The 21,878-nt window shown below is 47.1% G+C and overlaps 1 protein-coding gene across 3 annotated transcripts in view; it reads right to left on the reverse strand.

Moving 5' to 3' along the window:
* The window catches only part of STX18 (syntaxin 18), a 121,162-nt gene that overhangs the window by 58,379 nt on the left and 40,905 nt on the right, over positions 1-21,878 (reverse strand). The window contains exon 1 of one of the 3 annotated variants that reach the window (XM_042984948.1): positions 17,007-17,225. The exons of the other annotated variants lie outside the window; for them this stretch is intronic. The gene's annotated coding sequence lies outside the window, so the exon portion shown is untranslated. Of the gene's footprint in view, positions 1-17,006; positions 17,226-21,878 lie in introns of those variants that run through there. 3 annotated transcript variants of the gene reach the window in all.

Below are 21,878 nucleotides of genomic sequence, written 5' to 3' on the forward strand. Positions count from 1 at the left end.
AAGCTGAGCCGAGCTGTTCCGGTTCAAGGCCTGGTCTCCAGCTATGGGACAGCACAAAGCTAACAGCCACACTCCAGGGTCGGCCAGGATCTGGCCTCTTTAGGAAGTTGATACTTAATCAAACAAGTGATTTGAACTGCATTCTGAAACTACAGGTATTCATGTGACCCGTTCCTTTCTTTCTCTGAACATAAATTCACTTTTAAGTGGCTATATTTAAATAAGACTAATTCCCAAAATCATCAAGACGTTGAAATTCTCTATAACCCATCTACCATAAAAAGTGTGCTTCCTAATCCAGATGCATTTGACAGGGGGAAAAAAAAAAAAAAAAAAAGACTGTCACATCACCTGTCCTCGTACATACAAGGTTTTACCAGGAGGGACCAAACTAAACCGCTAACATCCCAGCATGCACACCAATGAAATCCTGTGAGGTACCCTGGGTGAGCCTGGGCCGCAGACATGGATGGTTTCCCACAAGCATATTGTTGAGCACGGAGGGGAAAGCAAGGTCGCCCAAAGCACATACTGCATGATGCACTTATGGAAAAGATACGAAATCATACCTAACGTTGTACACATACACAGAGAGGAAGACGGAAAACTGTTCTTCAAAATACTGACGGTTGTCTGGGTGGTGAGATTTGGAGATTTTGCTTTTTTCTTAAAACCTTTTTGTACTTTAACATTTTTCTATAATCAGCATGTATAATCTTTGTAGCCAGACAAAAAATACTTCTGGACAAAAAGGCAAATCTTCGCACATACTTCCTGACAAAGTGCACAGGGACTCCCCATTACCGACAACTCAGGCCTGATTCCTTAAGCCCGAGGCCCTGGGTGTCCCTCTCCCTGTGGACATCTCCAGATTCGAAGCCCACCCCCCACCCGAGCCCAGTCTTCTGACCCAAGCCCTCTGCTCAAGTATGATGCCTCCTAAAAGCCTTCTCTGCCACTCCCAGGCCAGGTCGAGGCCCTCTCCTGCACGTGGATCTCTTTCAGAGACGTTAGCATCTTGTGAAATGTTTTCGGGTCTATCTGACATAAGCTGCTCAGGCGCACGCCTAGCCCAACGCGGTTCCCCGAGGGTGATTCCGTGTTCCGAACCAAACCCATCTTCTACCCCTTTCAGCAACTAAGAGGAGGGTTCAACCCCATAGCGCGGCGGCTCATACTTCCCGTTATCCACTAGATGGCGACCCAAGTCTTACAGCTGTAGTACTGACAGGAACTCTCAAACACATCACCACGTTTTCCCAAGGGCTTTTAAAATTTCTCTGGTTCTTTGTTTTTTGATCTAGAATCAAAGCATTATTAAAGGTTAACTGTTCTGTGCAGGCCGAAGCTGAGACGCCATTGTTTGGAAATCTACACGTGCGCTCGGATGAGCCCACGTCGACGTGCAGAGACCGCGCTGGAGGCAGGTTGGGCACAAAGGGAGCTCCAGGGGCAGGAGCATGGCTGCCATCTGCCATCCCAGGCGGCAGGCCCAGCTCTGTCTGGGTGGGTCGCCCACAGAACAGTCCTGCGAGCTGCTCCTTCCCGGGGACTTTGTAAATTACCCAAAGCGAGATACACCGTAAAACAAAAAGCCTGGTACAAAACGGTGGGATTCTTCTCAAAGGACGGCTGCCTTTTAACTGGGGAGAGTTCAAAGCGGTCACAAGTGTCCTTTGCTGGTCACAGCAGTGGTTTGACTTGCAAGCCACCCCCCACACTCCCCCCCACCCCCATGCTAGGAATTCTGTTCTGCTGGCACTCACAACACTTCCAACAAAGACCTGATTGATTATGAAACACTAAGTACCGATTTGCATAATTTGCCTCTGCAAGAAACCACCATTGTTCAAGATTAAAGAGACTCCAGTAGGTCCCTCTGGCATATTGTAAAAAGTTCCCTGTAACACAAAATCATTATTTTTGTTTCATTCAATCAGTGGACACAGCTTGCTGTTCAGTTTAGTATGCAGCCAAAGGCACAGCCAGAACCACCGTTGTATAAGTGTTTGCCAACTACTGATAAGCTAACATGATTTTTCACAAGGACTGTGTTCCCAAGTTTAATTTGGAGGCCCACTAACTAAATCTGAATCCACTCCCTTCAGCCATAATTGAAAATGCATCGATACCAATTACAGCTACAAGTTCAGAACCAAGGCGCCTCTGGAGCATGGCGACCCTGCTGCAGTCACGCTGTGGGTCCCTGTGCCAGAGAGGCTCCCCGCTGACTTGTCACCCACAAAAGAGCCTGGCAACGCCACAGAAATTCCACCGGTGCCAGGTCGCAGCAGCTGGTCTGTGAAGGGACCGCATACATGGGAAGTGGCCCTTTCTTGCTTCCTTCTTTTCTTCGGCAACTGTTTGGGAAGCAAGCGCCACGGGCTGGGCCCCTCCCAGCACTTCCCCCCTAATTTCTATTGCATGACACCACCCTTGGATGAATGCAGGGTACTGAGGGGTGACAGTCACCGCGGCAGTGCTGGCCACTCTCCACCCGTCCTCACAAACCCCTGAGGAAGCTCCCTGCCCCTGCCCTTCTCCAAGGAACCAGCAGTCTCCCTCTGCTTCCTGGGACCCCACGCTCTCTCCCTCTCTCCGGGTTCTCTTCTTAAGCCTCTGGCAAACTTTTCTTTGCCTTCGTTCATCGCTTCCTCTGCCTTTGCTACCCCGTGAACCTTACTCAGGCTAGACTCACTCACTCCCACCCCCAGCTTTATTCACCATCTACAGAACACTCCCACCCAGCCTCTGCCCTGCTCCTGTGTTCCCGCTGAGCGCATCCAACCTCTCCTGCGGGTCCGCTGGTGCCTCAAGAGCAACGTGGAGTGTTAATTATCCAAACACTCACATTCAACCCTCCTGGCCACTCGGTCCCTTCTGGTCCCCTTCCTGTTCCCCCAAGGAGAAAGAGCCTCTCTCTTGCTTCCTCAAGATAGAAAGTCTCAGGGCTGCCCTCTTTTCTACCCCGCAAATTAAACTGGTCAGGCAGGCCCATCCATTCAACTTGTTCAACATCCGCCAAAGGAATTGAACCACTGGCCACCCTCTCCTCGGCACTTCCTGCACCACCACCCCCACATTCCAGAGGCGAAAAGCCTTTCCCCGAAGCAGCCTCCTCTTCTGCCTCTGCACTTTGGCACCTACTGTTCCCTCTGCCTGGAATGTCTTCTTTCTATCTGTGTTCTACTCAAATGTGCTGGGCCCAAGGAGGAATTAACATGGCATTCTGGGTTCGCTCCCACTTTCTCTGCAAAAAGCCTTCCTTGAGGCGTGCTATATCTGTTAGTTGGACGTTATATACATTACATACATTGTATGTGCATGCATAAATATATACTTGTAAACATACAAAGTGCTGTGTATCCCCAGTCTGGTAACTTCCTTAGAAGACACAAGGCGATTGTGACCTACAGAAAACTGTCTTCGGTAGCTAAATAACCTACTCTGGATATTTGCTAAGAACCAGTGCCACCCTGGACTGTACTTTCCAGAATTCAGCATGTGTTGACACACAGACAGACAGACACGTGGGGAGTGGGAGAATGAGAAATGTGTGCACGAAAGATGAGAGAGACTGGTGTTCCTAGTTCTACTGTCAGTCCTGAGTAGCAGACGGGAGGGGTGGTTAAACAAGGAGACAAGGATGATTAACATTTGTTGGGATGAATTTGGCAGCCTCACTTCCCATATTAGCAACCTGAAAAGTACCGCTTCTGATAAATATTAAGCTTCTATCCCTTTAAGAAACTTAGAAACCAAGAAAAGAAAAAGAAAAAGAAAAGAAAATCTTAGGTTCTTAGTGTTATTAGCGAGATCATCGAAGAACTCAGGACCTAATGTCGAAACGTGAAGAGCCCATACAACGTTGAATGACCCACGGGGCTCAATGCAACTTTCACTTTTAAACAGGTCTCGGACCTCTTCAACCTCGAGCAGCAGCAGCAGCAGCTTATCACGGGCTCAGCCTTTCCCCCCTCATTCCTCTGGCCCCAACCTTCTCTCTCCAGCTCCTTATCTTCTCGATCACACCTTAATCTAATTAGACATTCTCATCCTCACTCTTCTGGCGCCCCAAACTGCACTCACTTGGCATTGCTAGAACATTCCCATTTCCAAACTGTCCACTCCCGGCCGGTCTGGCTTTGCTCTGTGCCTCGCGCGTGCTGCGTGATACACAGAGCACGAAACAGGTAAATCTCTCTTCTCTTCCTGGATTCTCAAGACCAGAAGGGGCCTGGCAGACGCTTACTGCTTTGATGGTGGGGGGCTCACCATCTCTCCCAGGTCGCCCGTTCTAGTTGGAACAGTACAAAGTTTTTTGTCCCTCTGAATCAGGTTCAGCTCGTGGGGCCCCCCTCCACTCCCTACGTGAGTCTTCTCTCTTCTCTAAGCTAAACGTAGTCAAGACACTCAAGCTTTCTTTAGTGTCCTCTGAATGCTGCAAATTACGGGCCTCAAAACTCAAATGCAGTTCACAGAACGGACTCGATATTCTGTGTGTCAGCAGGAAATGCAGGGGAAAGCAGAAACATCACCTCCCTTATTCTAGCCTTTAGGTTTCTATTAATGCCACCAAAGAGTGTACTCACTTTCATGTCACTGGGTCAGGACGACTTAATAGCTAACATTATTTCTTTCACGACTGGTGCTGCTAATCTCCACCTTCACTATATTCCTATTTTCCCCTGGCTTCCTGTTATTTGCCACTTGACCACCCTGCCATTAAAGACACCTGTAATTAAAAATAATTTTAAAAATGGGATGAAAATGGGGCTGGAAAAGCATGGAATTATTATAGTCCCCTCCAGCTCCCTGAGCTGGACAACCAGCCCAACCAGTCACACATGCCCCAATAGTCCAAATCCTCAGTCCATTAAAAAAAAAAAAAAAGTTTCCTCTACAAAATATCATGGAGACCTTGTTAAGTGCCTTCTGAAAGCAGATCTCCTCACCTACCTGCCTAGCAACTGACACTAATGAGGCTGGGGGGAGGGGGGGGGACGCGGGGAGCAGTATGGCTCCTGCTTTGTAAGCCTGTGCTGGTTAATCATCACTACTTTCTTCTCTGTGTGCCTGGAAACGTTTCTTTTATTTGTTCCCTTGACAAATATGTAAGACCCAGAACGGGCCAGGCACAGTAAGAAAGGAGGTAATAAAGAAGAGAGGGAGGGAGGACGACGAATACAGGAGGGGTTCCAACCCAAGGTTCCTACATGACCTCACACTGCTTTTCAGATCCCCTCCAAGCCCTGTCTGGTCCGGAGATTATGCACAGAGCACGTATTCAGAGACTGTGTGTGTACAATGCGTGCAGAGAAACTGAATGTGTAGAGCTGGGATTTTGTGTGTGCAGACACCGTGTGTGTGGAGACCGTGTGTGGAACGTGTGCAGACAGACCTGTGTGCAGAGACGGTGCGTGCAGGGTGCACGGGTGCTGCGCTGCTCCCAGTCCCGGTAATTCAAGCACAGACTCTACAGAGGCGAGCTCTCATCCAGCTCTGACGCTGGCGATAGATACACGGTCTTGCTGTGCTTACGTTACTTCTCCGGCCCTGACCTCCGAACAAACGAGAAGGACTCTGAAGGCCACCACAAGCCCTCGATGAAAGTAATGTCCGTGGAGGGTCTGACACCGCGTCTGGCACGTAGCACCTGCCCAAACATTGTAAGTTTTCTTCCCCTGCTTCCCCTTCATCCCCGCTTGAGTCCCACCCACGAGGCCAGGCCGTTGTGCCCTGGGGACCGCGTGGGGCAGCGAAGGGGAGGGGAGCTGTAGAGACCTGGGCCACGCTAGACGGCTACGGCCTCTCACCAAGTTGCAGCACCGAGGAGTGTGGGAAGTTGCAGAGTCAGAAGAAGAGAAACCTGGGTTTGGTGCAAACCCAGCACCATCGGAGGACTGGTAACTAACACTTACTGGGTGCTTGCTCTGTGCCAGGCACCAGGCTCGGAGCTTGAGACGCACATACTGACTTGCTTAACCCTCATACCACCGCTCGGGGTTGGGGGGCTGCCCCCCCGTGAAAGAAAGAGAAAGAAACTGAGGCCCAGAGAGAAGCCGCACACACTGCTCGTGGCTCCACAAAAGGTCGCTGACATAGCACAACGCGGTCCCAGACAGTCTGGCCGCAGAGCCAACGAGAACCGCCTCCATGGTGATGGGCGGCCCCCGCAGCCTCCGCGGGCGGGAGCAAAGGCAGCCAAGGGGACACAGGGCAAAGAGCAAAGGGCAGTGGCAGAGGCAACCCGACCCAGGGTCCGTTCCACGAGGGCGGGGCATCTGGAGAAGCCTTTCTGGAAAGCAGCTCAGGGGAAGCTCACCTGGGCACAACCCACTCGGGAAAAGGGCTGAACGTGGCCTCGTGCCGCTGTCCCTCGGGACTCAGGCCCCCTCCACGTCCAGCTTAACACTAGTGCACGAGGTGAAAAGCACGTGACACCTACACGACACAAAAGGCCACACCGGGTTCGAACACACCTTCTCGCGCCAAGTCTCCCCAGAGTCAGAAGGGATTGCTGAGTCCTCAGCTGTGCATCAGAGGAAGCGACTGGTTTGAGCTCAGGGGCCACGAAGAGCGCAAACTGGATGCTAGATGCTAGACTCACAGGAGGTGAGCGAGACACCCCTACGAGAAGAGGCCCGGCGCAGGGAGCCAGCCCCCTCACCCTCAGCCCTCGCCAGCCGGGTGCGGAGCGGACGACGGGCACCGCTGAAACGGCATTTCTGTCCTGGCAAGCACTCAGCTTCCTGTCAGTCCTGTGTCTCGGCGGGATGCGCCTCCAGTGTCCCTCCCCTGCACCCCAACACACTCTCCTCCGCATCTTTCCTCCTTTTTCTCAGTGCAGGCGCTCTCTTCCAAAGAGCTGTCTCCAGACTCGCCGCACGCTTTCCCCGCCACCTCCGTTCACACCTGCACCCCACAGGCCTCCCGTGCCCATTCGGCTCCTTTGGAGAACACAGAGTGCTTCTGGGCAGGCGTGCTGGACGGGCAGGGTGGGGGACCCCGCTCCCGAGCCAGCTCTAGGACCTCAGGGTCACTGCTCTGGGCCTCGGTTCCTCACCCACACGCTCCGAAGGTTAGACGACAACGTCCTTTTGACTCAAACACGGAGATACCTTTTGGTGCTCGATCAACTTCAAAGTTCCTTATGACCGAACCCTGCTGGCTTCTTTTCAGTCCTTTTATGCTTTCCTGGCTGCTCAGCATGAGTCTAAGGGTATATGTACTTGGGATCCTCATTCATTAGGGTTATTGTTATTTCTGGCTCAGGGATTTCAGCCATAGAACCTTGGAAAGTCTGGTCATAAGAAATTAGGAACATTTATAATTGCGCGATAAGATGTAGGTGAAATAGAAACAAAAGAGGTAACTGGCTTGTACGTATCCTAAATGTTGCTGGGTAAACTTGCAACAAAAATGGTGACGACACACATGTAATGCCTGCTATCAGAGAAGAGCTATCAGGACTTTGTGCAAAGGATGCCACCTGACCTTCATCAGAACCCTGTGGGGGGGGGGGGACCACTATTATTCCCTCTCTCTAGAGGGGAGGGGCAAAATAATGGGCTCAAGGTCTCCGTCGGAAGGGGGAGAGCCGTACTCCTACCTCTCCTGGCTCTCACTGTGCCCTTCAGAACTTTGACAAGAGGGTAAGAGGAAAACGCACTCCGTTTATATTTTAGTTCCTCAAATTAAAACCCCAACCCTCTCTCTAAAATTATTGAGATAGCTTTCAAAACAAACTGTGAAATTCAAATTTGAGTTTCATTTTCTAGGCAGGGGGGTTATATTCTTAACCTCTTGAGCCGCCTTCCAGAAAGAATCATGAAATATTTTATGGCTCCTTACCTTTTTCAAGGGCACAGACGCCTCGGAGACTCTGGCAGAAGCTGTGTATCTGATCTCTTCCCTAAAGAAAATAAATATTCCCACAGGCACAAATCCATTTTCTGCTTTCCATTCTGAGAGTCAGAGGAACTCAGTTAAGGAACTCGGAACCACAGGAACTCAGGTCAAGAACCTCTGGTGTTGAAACACGGTTCAACCAACAGACACAAGCACGGGAGGGTGCAAGCTTTCTGCAGACTTCTGGGCGGAAGGCAGCATTTCAGCTCGGCGCCCAGAGACAGCAGTCGGCTGCCCGTCTGCGGAGTCGTCAGCACGGGAACGCTGACCAGTCACACCGAGGGATGGGTGGAGAAGCGCGGGCCCCAGGGCCTCCAGGGCCGGGGACGGACCACGGGCAGGACGGCCACCACACGCCCGCCTTACAACGTGTCATCAGCATCCTAAACGGTTGGTGTTTACCACGTGTCGGGCGCCGCGTGAAGCCCTTGCATTTGCGTAACAGAGGGAAACGGCCGAGGAAACCGAGGCACAGAGTCGTCGAGGAACCTGCCCAAGGTCCTACCGCCAGCAAGGTGAAAAGCCGAGGTCCGTGTTCCAAAAGACACTCCAAAGCCTCCCCTCTTAACTTCGTCAGCCTGCGCCCCAAACTCGGGCCCTTCGACGTGAACACCTGAGCTGAGGACCAGAGGAGAGCTTCCAGGGAGCCCTTTGCCGCCTGCCCCACGCCAAACTCACCGAGACGGAGCAGTCCGCTTCGCTTATCAGCAGCTCCAAAAGCCCGTGCTAAATGTCTTCTAAAGCCGGCCAGTCCGTGCTAGAAAATACTAAGCACGTAAAACACACCTCCACTCCACGGCGGTGCCTTCCGTATCCCGGGAATACGTTTGCTCCTTTTTGCGGTGAAAATTAAAAGGCTTTTTTAAAAGCATGTGTCCAAGAAGAACTGCGTCAGATTCGTTTTGGATTCCCAAAGCCTGGCAGGGTTCCTAGCTCCGCAAATGCTGCTGAATCAGTGCTATATTTTATCAAGAATGTGTCATTCTAAAATACACATGAAGGAACAGCCGTTCCTAAAACAGGTGGTTACGATGTATTAAAAGTTTAAAAAACTACGGAGTCTTCTCACACGGGTTTTGCAAATGTCTCAGTGTATACCAAAGGCACACTCCCCATGTAACAAGCAGCCAACGACTGCACACAGCTGGTAATCAAAGCAACCCTCCCTGCGTAAGGTGAACAGATTAGCAAGGGCATCAAGTGTGTGGCCACAAACAGGTTCTAGCCCAAAGGCAGCTTTCTTTTTAAATTTTTTAATTTATTTTGAGACAGAGAGAGACAGAGCATCAGCAGGGGAAGGGCAGAGAGAGAGGGAGACACAGAATCTGAAGCAGGCTCCAGGCTCCGAGCTGTCCGCACGGAGCCCGACGCGGGGCTTGAACTCACAGACCGCGAGATCATGACGGGAGCCAAAGTCAGACGCTTCACCTACTGAGCCACCCAGGCGCCCCGCCCAAAGGTAGATTCTTACTAGGAAGGTTAAATAAATGCACTCAAAAACAGGAAATGCTGCCCTACTGACATTTTTTAAACCATCTTTTTGTTTGAATTATAATATCAACCATAAGAAGGAAACGTTTGCGAGGATGACAAGGACCGGCACGTACACCTACAGGAGTGGGAAGACCGCACATAAAACTGACATCCCACCAGCTGCTCCCAGTCTCATTCTCCTGGGATCCTAGCCCTGGGTAGAAATTAGGAGCCGGGAACAACACAAATCCCCTCACGTGCAAGCCCGGGGCACAGGCTAGTTCTCCCAATCTTCCACCCATGGCAGCAAGTACCGTTCCGTCCACCAGGTGGTGCCCTGCACCACACTGTTCTTCCACAAACCGTACAGGACATCAAAATGACAACAGCCTGGTTTTAAGATGATTTGTCTCTTGAGGATATACATTTGGTTTAAGTTTCCACTGCAAAGTTAAAGTTCTTAAGATAGGTCATGCAGATCAATTGCTCCTGTAATCTGAAACTCAAAAGAGCAAGTAATATCTAAACAAGGGGAAGGGGTGGCCCTGAGCTTATAAGGTTCTCTAAAAGCCAGGAGACAGTCAGCCTGGCTACTTCTAATCTCATCATCAAAACTGCTACCTCGTCCAGTTTCTGCTTCACATCAGCAAGGAGAAGAGTGAAACCAACGACGGGCAGTACAAAGGGAGAACACACATTCAACTTCCATACCACCTGATGGATGCCGATAATTTACATTCAACAGAAAACACTGCTTGATAAGACTCAAGCCCCAAAAGTAGAAGTGCTTTGCTTCACTAAAACATATATTTTTCTCTGCTGGCAAAAACAAAAGCAAAGGACTCAATGTGCATTTTGTCATGAAGGTCTGAGAAAGACGGCTTGGTAACAAGACACCAGCCTTTCCTCCAAAGTCATCTTTCAACGGAGTGAATGGGAATAAAACGCAAAGCGTGCTGGCCTCAAGCAGGAATACAAACGTTCAAGTTCCGAGCACAGTCCAGGCGTAGTTTCATCGTTCCCTGTCCTCCAAGACAATACAGATCCCTTTCCTTCATTACAATCTCCTTTGGAATGAATAAGCACTTCCGTACATGTGCAAAAAAAAAAAAAAAAAAAAGGCAGAAAATATCATTTCAAGGAATGTCACAAAATATTCCAACATCTTCTGCTTGAAAAAAACGAAAATAAGATTGACTGGTTTCTCGGATTTAGAACAAAACTAAAAATCGCTAACTGCTAAGTTTTATAAAATAGGGACTAGCCTGATAAAAATTGATTCTTACATAAGTGTTCAAAATGGCAGAAAATAATTAGTTGCTAATAAATCATTTGCCAGAGAAAACTCTGTGTATAAAGTAAACTAGAAAAGTAATGGTTAGATCCCGAGCTATATGTTACATACAGATCTTGATTTTGAGAATCAAAGCCTCTCTCTTCATCCTGCTTTTAAGATGTACTGTTTTACTTAGACACAAAAATTTTTGTCTTATATTCGAATATTATATTCAGAACTCAGTGTGAATGCTTTAAAAGTAAAACCAGTACATGCAACTTAAATCTCTCTTAATAGTTGTTATCATTAGGTAAAAGCATCCGAAACACCACTACGGAAAAATTTCCTTTCTTATCATAGAAACAAATTTCAGTGGAAGCCGCATGTCAATTTGTAAGCAATAAAATTGTCATCAAAATGTAACACTGTCCACCCGAACACATATATACGCACTTTTAAGGGACCCGTGTGGCAGTGTCCTGAAGAAAAGGAAAGTAAAACTTTACGACGTTCAAGGAATCTTCCAAAAACTCTATAGTATATGTTAGTCGACATCTGATGATTACTATTTCAAAAGTGCCTGGATGTAATAATTAGTAAAGTGATACCCTTCTACACTTACAGGGAGTGTCCTTACAGCGAAAAGTGAACAAATTTCCCCAAGAATTAGAGCGTAAGCAACTAACTTTAAAATGTCAATTTGCAGTTGTGAGGTTGATGCCGTAACAAGGAGACTTAAAACATATTTTAGATTAAGGCTTTTAAGTATCATTTTTATTTATTTTTACTCTATGATTGTGGTCTATTTCAATCATCAAACCAACTAAAAACTTTTTCCTCCTTGCAAAATTAAGAATCTCACTATCTGCTAAAATTTAATGCTTATTTTGTAAAAACTTGTTTACATTTTCCTGGCAAACAGGTATGCATTTTGTTTTTTAAATGGAGTCTATAAATAAATATATAATTTCTCTGCCTATAGTTGGAAAGAGGCACCCTTTGGGATTCCTATAGCAATCACTAAGGCTCCTAAAAGAATTGTTAAACTTCATCCAAACTGAAAAACTCACGTTTAACCCTTACTTTCAATTACAGCCAAAGTCTTTGTTCCAGATCCACAGAAATGGACACCCCTCTCGCTGCAGTGTGTTTTACAAGAAAACATGATTAAATGTCACATCTGACTTTCACAGATCCCCAATTTGCTTCTTGCATGTTTATTATCAAACTCTAATCACGACTTTCACAAACTTATTTATACTTTCACACAAACTTCCAAAGTTTTCCCAACTTAAATAAAAACCCACAAAAACTGTGGGAAATGTTTCGCTTGAAAGATAAAAGTAAACTGGTCCAAATGTACATGTGCAATAATCAGTGTTTGCTTTCGCAGCTCACACAGCTTACAGCACTTTCAGTATCTGCATTCGACTCAATTTTCTCCTCTCTTAAAAAAAAAAAAAAAAAAAATGGAGGGAAAGTAGTTTTCTTTCTCCCCCGTTTTGCTCTTAAAATATAAACTCATTTAATGCAAAGCATTCCTGAATCAGGCATGTTTTAAACTACAAGCATATCTAGTCTCAACAGCATTCACGTTACATACAAAATGTCATTTCTTTCAAAACTTCAGTCTGAATATTTTGTAAATCTAATTTTACTTTTCCTAATAAACACAAGACGTTTTACTACACAAGACCCAATTACAACTTTAGTAAATGAAAATAGCAAAACAAACAAACAAACAAACTGATACTACAGTACTAAAGTAGGAAAGAGGGTATTAATTCATTTACTTAAAAAGTTGGGGATTTGCACTTCCATAGATGTTGCACTACGTTTATTAAAATACGACGTACTTTTAGCCTAGAAACAATTTATCAGTTAACAGTTATCTACTCAGAGAGAAAGTATACTCTGAGTAAGTAAAACACTAGAAACCATTTACGCTGTCCTTGTTCAGAGCTGCTTAGAAAACTGGGCTATGTACTTCTAAAAGAATCATTAAAAACAGTCTAAAGGGTAACTGTGATATAGTTAATCCACAGTCAACTGATGCCATCTAATTCTAGAGACAGAAATCTGTCTCTCAACGGGGATCTAAGACACCCATATTTGGAATACAGTAACATGTGTTGAAGGTAATAAAATGACAAGAAAATATTTCCTAATAGAATGAATATATTTTAAAGCCTGTATGACTGGCAACAGAAAAGACTTTTTTACTATTTAAAAAAAAAAAAAAAAAAAGGTCTCCTGACAAGAGATTCTGGGTTTGAAGTATGCCACACCCCAGTTCCCAGGCCACGAATCCCAGTTCATTTTTTAAAATGAGGTCTATTTCCTGTAATTTTAGATATTTTAGAGTACAATTATTTTACATTTTTATGATGCCTTTGGGGTATCATTACAAATATTTTTATGTGTTTAAACTTAGGAAAGTAAAATTAAGTAATAGCTTCTCTTAAAAAGAGCTGTCAACTCTCTCCTGAACAAAAATCTTTGTTTTAAAGCAATCTAGAGATTTATATCCCTAGTAACCATAGAAATTAATCTTAAGCTTTAGAAAAAAATTGCATAAAATGCTCCTTATTTAATTAAAATCAGAGCTCTGCTCTTTAGAAATAAGGACCCTCTTTTGAACAGAAAGAACTCTCTCCACAGAGTAGAATTGTTTTAAGTCAAGGTAGCATTCTTTGTGATAAACTAATCAAACACATGTTTAATTGACTCTTGAATTTGTGTGCACACGAAGTTAAACACTGTTGGAAAGGATCTGCTCAGGGAAAACACTCACCGAACACTTCTGGTAAGAAAAGAAAGTGAAACACACAGGATCCAAACCGTGTTTGTACATTATCTAAGCGTGGGTATAAAAAGAGCAAAGAATTTAACAGTAACAATGAGGAGAACCACTCCCAGCAGAACTCACTTTGTTTCCGCTAGGAAACTGGAAACACTCTTCACTGTGCCTTAATACAAAGACCCATCAACACATCAGAACTCAGACTTCATCCCATGATGACTATCACTTTCTACTTCACACACTAAAACAGAGACATATTCTGAATTCTCCTCTCCCCATCTGACTGTGAAGTTTCGCTCAGATTTAGAAACCAGTGGGGGACGTCTGGGGAGGGGGCAGCATTCTCCCCAGCCACTCTCTTCCCCAGCAGCCTGACAGAATGTGTGCATCTGAGGGACGGTCAAGACAAGCCCCTCAAACGTTTGTAAGATGTCAAAGTTTTCAAGGCTTATGAAACTCAGGTTCCGAAGAAATCTGGTGAACTTTCACGAGACTTAAATTTCACAGCTTCAGGTTTTTTCTGCATAATGAATATTTTTTAAAGTTGAGTCACATTCTGTTCCCACTATACTTTTTAAAACATGCTAATTTGGACTTTGCATTTTGGAAAAGTTGAGATAAACACAAAAAAGGTTAAGAGCTCAGTGTAGAATCAGGAAAGAAAGATAGTGATGGCCATGTCAAAAACCAATATTAAATATTTGCAAAGTGCTCGTACAGTATATCGTAAACACCAAGTAAAGTGCCAACTACAAATGTCCTGCTTTCAGACCTTCCAAGTCTTTGACGAGGTCTGGATAGGTGTTCCTCCATGCGAATTTAGGCTCTGCTAAGCCGGCTAAACAGTTATGATCTTCTCTAAGAAACCCGCTTTTTGGGAAAAGACACAGGCACTTACCCCCACACTGTCCATAGCTAATTTCACAGTCCTCCAGAGGAAAAATTTCCCAAGGGTTTGAGCGAATCGAGACGTCTTGTATATGGGACAGAAAATGATGAGGAATTATAAATGGTGAGAATAGGTAGTCTCCACGGTATCTGACTCCAGATTGTGGTCACCTTGGTGATTCTAAAAACTCTTTCGGGGGTGGGGGAGCGGGGAGTGCTCTGGGCCGGGCAGGGGAGATGGGACACAGGAATCAGGAACTCAGATTCTGACATTAGGAAACGGCACACCTTAGCGTCTTCATCGCGGGCTGCACACGTCCCTAGCAAGCAGGCCCCAAATTCGACATACATGTCACATGTCAATGAACCGGTTCACTTTTCATTCAAATTCGAGTAATCACCAAGGACAGAAATCTACAAATCTATTCTCAAGTATCGGTAGAAAATGAGGTTTAGTCGTAAAATAATCTCAGAGCATAATGCCGTTTTTGAAGCTTTAACAACATGATGTTTAGTAGAAACAAAATGCCAGTGTCTACTTGAGTTGCAATACCTTCCTTTCCCCTCTGCTCTTCACCACAGACAAGCAAGACCTTATGAGATGACAACACCGTTTTCACAGCAAACACAAGAACCGGAAAGAGGTTCGTGGGCTTTTCAGCACTGTTCTGTCGGTATTTCCTTGGTGCCGCTCTCTCTCCTGTAGGAAAAACTGACAAGGTAAACACAAACTCTTTCTCCTACTTCCTTAACCCCATGTCCCATGGTGGCTTCCTTTAGGACTTTACCTAACAGGCGAAAGTGTGCCTTGGGGGTCAGATATTCCAGGCCCGAAGTGTTTTTCCGAAAGGTTACAGAACATAGACTGTGATGAAGTAAAAAGGAGCAACAATCAAGGCAACAGAAAGCGTTTGTCAACCAACTGCTCGTCCACGTATACGGTATAGAAGAAGCGTGCGTGCGTCTGGGCTCACACTGTGCTCCTGGTCAAGTCGCTTCTTCTCGCTTCGTTTCCTTGCTTGTAAAAGGACGAGACTGCATTCCCTGATCCCTGAGGCCCATCTGAGCTCCAGAAACTCCATGACGTTTTGTATCTGACTGAAAACGAACAGTGTATTTTCAAGCAGTCTTCCATATCTCGGTTTTATGGGTAACTAGAATTTAATTTACGACGGAAAGAACGGAGCATTTATTTCCGACAACCTACTACGGGACAGAGCACACTCCGTATTTTCACAATATTACCACCCTTCCCATTTTATAGGTGAGAAAACTAAGGCTCAGATTAGCCCCAGATGCAAAATTACATGTGTCCAATGAACTATTCATGCTCTTTGCACACACACGGGCTCTCCCCTGATGCAGAGTAACGATACGCTGAGTCACCGCTGAGAAACTGCCGATCCAGTCCTTGTGAGTGGGAGATGCCGTGCCGGGTGGGACATACCATCCCTCCGTGCACCCCACTGTACACAGCTAAACCATAAAGTGGTCCGCCCTTAACCGCAACAGGTCATGAAACACCTACATCTGCCATGAAATTGGGGGAAAGGGGAAGAGTAGACTGGACAAACAGGGAGGGAGCGTGACCTTGGACCTCGGAAACGGGAAAAGAGGGTACAAGGTACTTCTCTCCCCGCTGGCCTCCTCTACGAGCTCTCAGAAGCAGGGCTGAGAACCACCGATGACGAGGGCACAGGAAAGAGGACTCTGGAGTCAGTCACTAGCTGGTTCCCAAATACTTAGCCTATCTTTGCCCCAGTTTCTCCGTTTGTAAAATGGGAAACACTAATAGCACATACCTCACTGGGTGTGGGAAGACGAAGTGGGTGTTTTTCCACAAAGGGCTCAGAGAAGTGCCTGGCACACAACAAGCACTATGCGAACGGCCGAAGGCCTCAAATGCCCAGGAAAGGGCTTTCCGCAGGCCAACGGTGTTAAATGTTCTCTTACGCAGACGTGACAATGACAGCCCTGCTTCTTTCTTGTGGTCTGTCTTCCCTGTATATTTGACTCTGTATGTAAATGCAGAAAATAAATGGTAACCTCATGCCAGTTCACCTCCAGCTTCCCCACCCGTGTGTGAATTTACGAGCAGGAAGAAACAATAATAAAGTTCATTTTTAGGGAAAGTAATCTGTTGACTTACTATAACAAGGAAGATTTTTCTTTTTAAGGGAGGGTCTCACAGTACCCTAGCGGAAAGAATAGAACAAGTTAAAATGGATGGAGGAAAGAGTCCAAAACAAAATGACAGAGCACAGTGGTGCTACCTAAAAGCTGCCCAAATCTGAAACACTGGGCTGGTGAACGAGAACATCAGTGACCATCACATTACGTCATTTCAAGAAATTCTGTAGGTGAGTTACATTTTGTTTAGTCTTTATTTTTGAGAGAGAGAGAGAGTAAGTGGGGGAGCAACAGAGACAGAGGGAGACACAGGAGCAGAAGCAGGCTCCAGGCTCTGAGCTGTTGGCACAGAGCCTACACGGGGCTCGAACTCGGGATCCACAAGTTCATGACCTGAGCCGAAGTGAGATGCTCGAACGACTAAACCACCCAGACGCCCCGAATTACATCTCTTTAAATAAGCGTGGCTTCACCAAAACCTCTTTGTCATATGCACTTTCAAAAACAAGATTTCTTCCCCCCCACCTTTTTTTTCCGTTTCTTCTTTCCATTCGCGAGACAAAGGTAAAGCAGAAAGCGCGAAGATCCTCCATTTCAAAATGAAGACACGGAGAGTCAGAAGGCCTGCCCAAGGCCACCGCTGAGGTGAACCCCGATTTCTTAAACAGCAGCGCCAGCGGGGAGGTCAGGGGAAACGCGGCGGCCTGGGCAGCGAGGCGAAGCGGCGTCCAAAGCCCGCAGAGGCCTCTCCCCTCCGGGTCAGTCCCCGCGTGGGAATCCCGCGCGGGCAGATGCCGTGGCGGCCGCCGCTGCGTCAGCGACGGGAGCCGGGGCTCGACTGGGAGGCCCGGTGCCGGAGGCCCCGTCGCCGCGCGCTGCTCCCTGCCGCCCACCGAGCTACGCCAGCCGATCGGCCGGCCCGGCCGGCAGTCTCTGCGGCCTGCGTGGCTCCTGGGCGCAGGCCCCTCCGCTCATCCCGGCGGCCTCGCCCGTGGCCAGTGCTCGCTGCTGGCCCTGGGCAGCCTCGCCCGTCCCCGATCCAGGGTCCACGCTCCCACGCCGCCCACCGGGCTAGCCCGCGCTCCGGAGGAGGAGGAGGAGGAGGAGGAGGAGGAGGAAGAGGGAGAGGGCGAGGAGGGGGAGGGGGAGGGGGGGAGGGCGAGGAGGGGGAGGAGGAGGGGGAGGGCGAGGAGGGGGAGGAGGGGGAGGGCGAGGAGGGGGAGGAGGGGGAGGGCGAGGAGGGGGAGGAGGGGGAGGGCGAGGAGGGGGAGGAGGGGGAGGAGGGGGAGGGTGAGGAGGGGGAGGAGGGGGAGGGCGAGGAGGGGGAGGAGGGGGAGGGCGAGGAGGGGGAGGAGGGGGAGGGGGAGGGCGAGGGGGAGGAGGGCCTGGGAGAAGCGTGCTGTTTGAAAATGAGCAGCTTGGTGTGTCCTTCCAAGCCTCCCATGATGCTGCCTACACAACAGCGGGCAGAAACGCTGGCCTTCTCACCCTTGCCGTGCTCGGCAACCGCCGCGCCGTGGGTTCTGGAATCCGAAAAGGCCTGTCGCCAGCCACAGCAAACCGCGGGGCCGTGTGCAGACTGCGATCATCTGAGGCCGAAGCGCTCGGGGCGTGCAGAGAGGACAGGCGCAGGGAGGCCGTGCGGAGCAGGGACTCACACGCCCCGCGCAGGACGCAGGGAGGAGGTTCCCTCCCGCGCCAGCCGCCAGCTGAGGCAAACCGGCCTGTGTCTGAGGGCGCTTCGCGGACGCCTAGCCAACGTTAAGAGCTGGCTTCTTCATGGTTTACACAGAAAAGAATTCCATAAAGCCAGCGTTTCAAGCCGCGTACTTTCTGAGGACTGCGGTTGGGCCCGCCACCCCCGCGCCACCACCCAGACTGGCTGCAGGAATGGATAATCGCAGACCCGCAAGAGGACAATGGCCCAGATTCCCCCTCGGGCTCCACAGAGCCCGGGGAGCCGGGAAAGACAGGGCACTCCCCTCCTCGCCCCCCAGGATCGACACAAGAAGGCCTCTGTGGTGCAGGTTTAGGACAGGGTGACCTCTGACTCAGCTCTGAGGCTCAGGCTGGAGTGCCAGGATCATCAGACAACATGCCAACAAAGAGCACAGACTTCCAGTTTCCAAGATGTTTATTATGCACCATCAATGAAGCAAAACTGTTGGCGGGGGGGGGGGGGGGGGGGGGCGTGGAGGTTGGGGAAGGAAAACTAGAAAAAAATGAAGTCATCATTCAACTTATTCGGCAATGACTGACCAGGCCCCAGAACTAGAAATGTTGCTTCATTATTCTGTCATAAATACCAAAAACACCAACAGGTGATTGAACATCTATTTACTCATTCACCGGCACTCACAGAACACGATGCACCGGGCAGTTTTAACCTGTCCTACAAAGGGGAGCCCGGGGGGGCTCAATCGGTTAAGCGTCAGACTCTTGATTTCCGCTCAGGTTGTGATCTCAGGTTCGTGACTTCAAGCTCCAAGTCCGGCTCTGCACAGAGCCTGCTTGGGATTCTTTCTCTTTCTTTGCCTCGCGTGCGCACGCTCTCTCTCTCTCTCTCTCTCTCTCTCTCTCTCTCTCCCCCACCCTCAGCCACTCATGCTCACTTGCGCTCTCTCTCAAAAGAAACCCTAAAAATAAATAAACAAACAAACAAATAGGGAGGGGCACCTGGGTGGCTCAGCTGGTTAACCATCTGACTCTTGATTTGGGCTCAGGTCATGATCTCACGGGTCACGAGATTGAGCCCTGCATCGGGCTCTGCACTGGTAGCACGGAACCTGCTTGAGATTCTCTCCCTCTGGCCCTCCCTGCCCCCCGCACACATGCATGCATGCTCGCTCTCTCTCTCTCTCTCTCCCTCTCTCCAAATAACTTTAAAAAACCAAATAAAAAATAAAAATACACTGTTGTAAAAATATCAACTCAGTTAATTCTCATCAACAACCTTATGAGATATAATATTATCCCTATTTTACATATGAGGAAACTGAAGCACAGACAAGTAAAATACTGTGCCCAATGTCACTCAGCTAACACATAGCATAACTGGATTAAAACCCAGTTAATGTGGCTCCAGAATCTTTGTTCTTAAGTGCTGCCTATACTGCCTAACATGCTAGAACTTATAAAATCTGCCGGTAAAAAATGTGTCCACTGGTCCTCAGAATCACCTTGTCATCCCATCCTGTGATATATCTACTATGCCTGGAACAAAACTCGTATTGTGCCTACTGAGGTAAAACTAAGATGAACTCTACCTTCTGAGACACAAGAATAGAGAGAGAATACATATCCCAGCCAGAGAAAGTATTTCTGGGTGTTTACATCTGAAGGTATATGATATGTGTCAAAAAAGAGGTATGATTACTAATTACTGTCACTGGACAGATGCTGCGGGTTTTTTTCTACTTGTTAGAAAAAGTCACTTAAGACGTTAATGATACTAACGAGGAAAATCAAACTTAACTCTCCCTCCACAGAACCTCAGTGAATACTGCTTGTCGTTATAAAGTTACAACTCATTTATACACATCTTCTCTAAATTTCGAAGTTGTTTGTTTTTAAGAATAAAAAGTGGAGGGAATCACGTAGAGTAAAAAAAAAAAAAAAAGCAAACGGATTTGAAGCAACTCTTTTACTTCCTTGCAAAGTAAGCTAACAAGCCCAATAATAATAAACCCCACATGGCAGACTACTGCCAATGTATCAGCAAAGTTCCCTACTAGACTCACTGTCCTTTGAAACAATCTCACCCATTTATTTTATCTTCAATCCTCAGCAACGACCAGCAATGACTGGCACAGTCCCAATTGTCCATTAATATTTACTGTACTGCTAAACAAAAGTCAGTCCATGTGTTTGGACTGTTCGTGTCATTGGTCCAATCCAAAATCAAAGACTTAATAATCTCTCCAAAGAATACAGTTCTGTAACGTTAATTCACTAGTAATAACACCACTGTTAGGACAAAACAATCAGCTAACACAGCACAGGCAATCAGGATATTTAGGAAGTATAGTAACAATTAGCTTGTATCCAAATAGGTATAAGCTAGTATTCCCAAATATCAGGCAAATAACAAGACAGTTTAAGTGTTAAGATAAAGATCTTGGTTTCATAACAGATGAGGAAAAAAGAGAAAAAAAGATGTGGACGATGAGAGATGCTGAATACCGGGGAGACGGGGATCTCCCTCTCTGAGGGCCTCTGACCACAGACATCATTTATCTCACAGGGCCTGGGGCTATTTCTGCAAGAAGACAGAAAGCTCACCTAGACGGCATATACCAGCTCTAGAATTCCTTGGTTATATAGCATGTGAAACAAAACACACAACTGGGCCAAACCCGCAAATGAAGAAAAAAGGTGCCACTGCTTAGCCAGGGGACAATTTGAGGCTCTCCTGAATTTACATAAAACAAACATTTCAAAAATTTACCCCAGTGCCTAACAAACTTTCCTTAAAAGATCTTTTCTTTTAAATTAAAAACAGTAGCTTTATTAATGCACAACCCATTTCAAATTTGAAACACAACTCTAAGCCATACCTTGTGGAATGGAAAGCCATAATTGTAATGTGGAATGAGACCAACTGAAATCAATGTAAAATATCTGAAGTAAGTAAATACTTTTTTTTTTCCTAGGGGGTAGTATAAAACGTATGAAATTACATAGTAAGAAGTTATTAATTTGAAATTATGAACTGGAATTGAGGACTTCAAAATATTCATAGGTTTTTTTTCCCAAAGACTTTTGAAAGCAGAGAAAACCATATCGTGCTCTGGAAAAGCTTACCTTTCAGAAAAACAACATTTACTTTGCACAGCTGCTTGACCGTGTACTGCAGAGCAACAATAATCTGCATCCCCCCAAGCCCAGCACCGATTCAAGTGGAATTTTCAGGTTCACAGGCATTACACCGACTGGCTTCTACACACACACATTCATTATTTAATAGCTAATCCAATTTAATTATTAAACCTGAGCCAGGTGAGAACAGGAACCGTGTCAAGTTACCTGTAAAACAGACTATTATGGCAAGCAGGTTTATGAAAATTTCAACAATCACTAAGCAAATCACGAGCAGCAGAACATTACCATGAAGTCAGAAGAACTAACCAACCACCAGGCACTCAAAAACATTTGCTAAATCAAAGACTAAAGGAATATTCGTTCAATGGGGGAAAATGGCTCTTCAAATTTATTTTTTTCCAAACAAAATGACTGTTGATTTAAACAGCAGTTACTGTGGATTTCACCTGGCTGTCCATGGTCCAGAAGGGGCACTGTCCCCCACCATTAGGATCCACGCCCCCAGGGACAGAGGTGGGGCAGCCGCCTCAGCGATCCTGTCTATGATCCTATCCTCAAAGGGATTTTAAAGTGGGT

This window comes from Panthera tigris, chromosome B1 (genome assembly GCF_018350195.1).
Source record: "Panthera tigris isolate Pti1 chromosome B1, P.tigris_Pti1_mat1.1, whole genome shotgun sequence".
Lineage (NCBI taxonomy): Eukaryota > Metazoa > Chordata > Mammalia > Carnivora > Felidae > Panthera > Panthera tigris.